General features: G+C 38.7%; 1 pseudogene; it reads left to right on the top strand.

The window, feature by feature from the left end:
- The first annotated feature begins 1232 nt into the window (after positions 1 to 1232).
- LOC107690722 (gastrula zinc finger protein XlCGF57.1-like) lies at positions 1233 to 4512 on the top strand (annotated as a pseudogene).
- Positions 4513 to 5309: the final 797 nt, after the last annotated feature.

Below are 5309 nucleotides of genomic sequence, written 5' to 3'. Positions count from 1 at the left end.
TTGTTATATTTTTTATACTGTCATCATTTGTAAAGTATATATATATATATATATATATATATACTTTCCTTTACCAAATTTACCTGTATTTACTTTGTTTTCATATTTGGCGACTTTTGAGGGTGGTTCTAGAGATTTTCTGAGGGAGGGGTTTGGGAGGGGTTTGGCAACACTGAAACGGTGCGTCTCATTTCGCTGCCTATATAGTGAATCAGTTCATCCTAACCACGAATCCAGTCGCTGGCAAGTAGTGATGGAGAAACTGAGCTTTTCAAAACTCCGAGTCAATTGAATCAATGGATTCACAAAATGATTCTCTGTTTTGAATCGCTCGAATCACCGAACTCTGACGACACACTGCTGTTCCAAACAGTGTAAATGCAACGAGAACAACGAACACAAACATGTGTAGCGACAACTTTTACAAACAATAGCTTTTAAAAAAAAAAGTGTAATCTATTAAATTTTACATACTAATCACTAAATACCTAATATTGATCATAACTAAATAGTAAGTGTTAATTTTGTTATTTTATTCATGTTTATTATTATTGTTATTTATTGTTAAGGTTTTGAGTGTTTTTGGTTCATTAGTCCATTTAAGTGCATTAACTCTCACTCTGACTGACTTTACCTCACCAGTGTGCTGACTACTGAACTAGGGAGCTGACTGAGACGCATTTAGTTTGGGTTTATTTTTCTTTCTGTTAATTATTCTCATCCTAAACAGGACAAAGTGTCCAAACACACAGAAAAAGTGAGATCCACACAACTCACTATTATTAAGATGGTGTTTATTAAAGGGGTCATATGATGCGATTTCAAGTTTTCCTTTCTCTTTGGAGTGTTACAAGCTGATTGCAAGACATGAAGATTGAAGAAGCATTCAGAGTCAAACATGAAGATACTGAGGAACAAACAGGTTGGTTTTCGTTTTCAAAGCTGAAAACATCCTGTACTTTTTTTTTTCTCCATAATTAATTTGCCATTGGCAGGTGTTTTTATACCCTTGTCTGCCCTCATGCAGCTTTCTCTCCTTTATTTTTTTTAAAGGATTTCAGCTTCATTTAATTTTTTTCTTCAAGTGCTCTTAAAGTGGAAGTGAAGCAGTCAGTCAAGTTTACATTATTTAGTAAATTGATTTCAACTTTAATTAAAAAAATATAACAAACACAATTAATGTAACCGTTTTAAAGAAAAAAGGATATTTTGTTATAGCTTTTGGAAGAGTGAAGATGTGAAGATTGAAGAATCATTCAGAATCAAACATGAAGATACTGAGGAACAAACAAAGATGGTGTTAATTAAAGAGGAGAGTGAAGATATGATTGAAGAAGCATTCAGAGTCAAACATGAAGATACTGAGGAACAAACAGGTTGGTTTTCGTTTTCAAAGCTGAAAACATCCTGTACTTTTTTTTTTCTCCATAATTAATTTGCCATTGGCAGGTGTTTTTATACCCTTGTCTGCCCTCATGCAGCTTTCTCTCCTTTATTTTTTTTAAAGGATTTCAGCTTCATTTAATTTTTTTCTTCAAGTGCTCTTAAAGTGGAAGTGAAGCAGTCAGTCAAGTTTACATTCCAAATTAAACCCTGCGGCTCGTGACGATACCCTTTAAGAGAATGCAGTTTATCTAAACACCTCTCTGAATGATCGCGCTAGTGCTGTTCTATCATTCTCACGTGTTTTAAGCCTTGTCAGTTTAAACATTAATGCGTTTTAAGACATTCAAAAGCGAGAAAGAGATTTTAATGCAGTAATAGCGCGCTGTGATAGATTGTTTCTTTGCGCACACACTCTCTCTCTCACACTCTCACACGCTAAAAGCACTCGGCTCGGACTGCACGCGAGTACCAAACCGAGTCCTCTTTCTAGTCTGCTTGAGCAAATGCACAGCATATTATGTTAATGGCTGTTTTGAGAGTATACATGCAAACGCGATTTGTTTCCGACCCGCTCTTCACCCCAAACCAGAGCCGGTTCACGACTTCTTCCACCTGTAACGGCAGTACTATTCGGTCACCTAAAATGCATAAGCATTTGCACTTATTATGGGCTCAACAGTCCTTTCAAGTTCGTCTTCCTCCATTTAAACAAGCGTGTGTTCAAAAAGTAAAGAAATGCTTATATATTACTTAACTGTGTCATGGTATTCTGCTGGTGTGCCCTAGATGGCCACCAGAGGACACTGTTTTGTGTAAGCACATGGCTGCTTGTGTGTTTGTTGGTGCCATGTGATCTCCTGTCTTATTTGTCTGTCCCCTCCCATCTTGTTACCTCATTTTTGTTTCAGTTGCTCCTCGTTTGTCTCCCTATTTATTCTCCTGGTGTCTGCAGTCCTGTGCTGATCCGTTGTTTTACGTCAGTGTTACTTGTTGTGTGTTTAATGTCTACCCGTATTGCTGTTTCCTGCCTTGCAGTGTTGTGCTTTGTTCCAAGCCTGCCTGCCTGTTTTTCTCGCTCGGGGTAGTTTTGGTTTGGTTTGTTTCATTTTATTATTAAAAAGTACCATTTTTCTCCTGCATTTGAGTCCACGCCTCATCACTCTCCGGTACCATGACAAAAACAGCCCTGGGAAAGCATAAGCCTATGGCGTATACATGCATGGACATAATTACACCACTAATCTAATAGAACTAGAAGAGAGATGTAGCCACAATCAGATGGCAAAAGCAGGTCATGTAACTATAATAAGCATTTTATGTCATTTCCAGAAGAGGCCTGTGCAATAGGGTGACCATTCGTCCTCTTTTTCCCATACATGTACTCTTTTCGGACCTAAAAAAAATGTGTCCAGCCATGATTTCTAAATTGCCCAAAATGTCCGTCGTTCAGCCATTCATTGTGAGTTTTTGCATTGCTTTGACCTTTCCCGCCTTCTTGCACGCCACCACTGGTCGGTCATGTACACAAACATTGGTCAAACTGCATCTCAATCATCTCTAATTTTTATTTGTCTTTTCTCGTCTTAGACCTAATGGTGCTGAAAGAGGAGAGTCAAGAACTGTTTGAAATGGAAGAGAAAGATCAATATAAGAATCAACACGATTTTATAACTGGAGAAACATCTTTGAGTTGCTCACAGACTGAAATAACTTCCTCAAGAAAAATGGATCAAAAGACAGGAAGTAGTAATTATTTCACCTGCCAACAGTGTGGAAAGCGTTTCAGTAAAAAAGAAGGTATTAAAAGACACATGAGAATTCACACAGGAGAGAAGCCTTATGCCTGCCATCAGTGTGGAAAGTGTTTCAGTCAAAAAATAACTCTTAAAAGCCACATTAGAATTCACACTGGAGAGAAGCCTCTTACATATGTCCTCAGTGTGGAAAGAGTTTCACTCATCCTGGAAACCTTGGAGACCACATGAGTGTTCACACTGGAGAGAAGCCTTACACCTGCCAAACAGTGTGGAAGAAGTTTCAACCGGAAAAATAGTCTTAATTGCCACATGACAATTCACACTGGAGAGAGTCTTTTCACCTGCCAACAGTGTGGAACAAGTTTCACTCACAAATGAAGCTTTAACAGACACATGAGAATTCACAATGGAGAGCAGCCTTACACCTGCTCTCAGTGTGGAAAGAGTTTTTATCAACATGAAAACCCACATGAGAGTTCACACAGGAGAGAAGCCTTATGCCTGCCAACAGTGTGGAAAGTTTTTCAGTCAAAAAGAAACCCTTAAAGCACACATTATAATTCACAATGGAGAAAAGCCTTACACACGTCCTCAGTGTGGAAAGAGTTTCACTCAACGTGGAAACCTTGCGGTCCACATGAGTCTTCACACTGGAGAGAAGCCTTACGCCTGCCAACAGTGTGGAAGAAGTTTCAACCGGAAAGGAAACCTTAATTGCCACATGAAAATTCACACTGGAGAGAGTATTTTCACCTGCCAACAGTGTGGAACAAGTTTCACTCACAAAGGAAGCTTTAACAGACACATGAGAATTCACAATGTAGTGCATGCAGGCTTACACATGCTCTCAGTGTGGAAAGAGTTTTTATCAACATGAAAACCTTAAAGTCCATATGAGAACTCATAGAGAGAAACCCTACACATGTTCTGAGTGTGGAAAGAGTTTAGGTCAAAAACAATGCTTTGGAGACCACATGAGAATTCACACAGGAGATCAACCCTACACGTGTCCTCAGTGCGGAAAGACTTTCAATTACAAACAACACTTTGAAGACCACATAAGAACTCACACAGGAGAGAAGCCTTTCACCTGCCAACAATGTGGAAAATGTTTCAACCGAAAAGGAAGCCTTAACAGGCACATGAGAGGTCACACTGGAGAGAAGCCGTTTATATGTGGTCACTGCGGAAGGAGTTTAAAAAAAAAAAGCAGCACTTAAGTACCACACAAGTTTTCACATATAAGAGAACAGTTTTTTTATGTAATCAGTGTTGAATTGTGGAAATTTTCACAGACAAGAAACATTCTTAAGAATCATGTTATAACACCAGAGAGAAGGTTGATCGGATCACAAATATACAGTCTCCGAGTGACCATCTCTTTTGGGGGGGGGGGATCAATGCAGGTAAATTCATGGGTTTTTTCAGATCTTTTGATCAAATGGATTAACACATTCACACAATTTACACATAAAATGAGAAATGAGACAATGGAAAAAGATAAGGAGAGCAGCAGCTTTCTACAAAACCACACCTAACGCTGTGGATGCATGTTAGAAGTGAGGATTGGTGGAGAACATTGTGCTTTGTACATTTTTCATCTTCAAACCAAACTTACAACTTCAGCTGACAAAGTTTATATTCCATCTGGAAAGATGCTTCCCATTGTGTTTATGCATTAGATCTGTGGGCGGAGAGTAGGCTGTATTTTGTGGCTGTTTGAATACATTTGATCACATGAGTGTTTACACTACAAAAGCAATCCGGTGTTCTGTCGATTTGTGCTACCGTCAGATTTTCCTACCTCCCATTAAAACAGTAGGTAGTACAATTCGACAACGAAAAATGCTCCTTGTCAAATTATGGTTTATTAATGTGTACACCTACCCCTTACAGTAATGCAAATGCAGTAATTATTGTTGTTCAGCTTGAGAAAAAGGACGCAATATTGATGTGCGCATGCGCAGTAAGCCCTGGTAGGTCAATCTGACAGGTAGGATAAAATATCAGGAAACCGGTCAAATGTGTTTTCCACTACCTCTTTAAGTGGTCGAAAGTGGACAAGCTCAACACGTTTGCAACTGTAATTAGAGTTCTCTATTTACGATCAGATCTTAATTCCAGGTGTAAACTTGGTTAATATGTAAATATGTGCTGTTGTGAATG

The sequence above is a fragment of the Sinocyclocheilus anshuiensis genome, unplaced genomic scaffold, assembly GCF_001515605.1.
Source record: "Sinocyclocheilus anshuiensis isolate Anshui unplaced genomic scaffold, SAMN03320099.WGS_v1.1 scaffold3816, whole genome shotgun sequence".
Classification (NCBI taxonomy): Eukaryota; Metazoa; Chordata; class Actinopteri; order Cypriniformes; family Cyprinidae; genus Sinocyclocheilus; species Sinocyclocheilus anshuiensis.
This window is presented reverse-complemented; position numbering and strand designations above follow the sequence as displayed.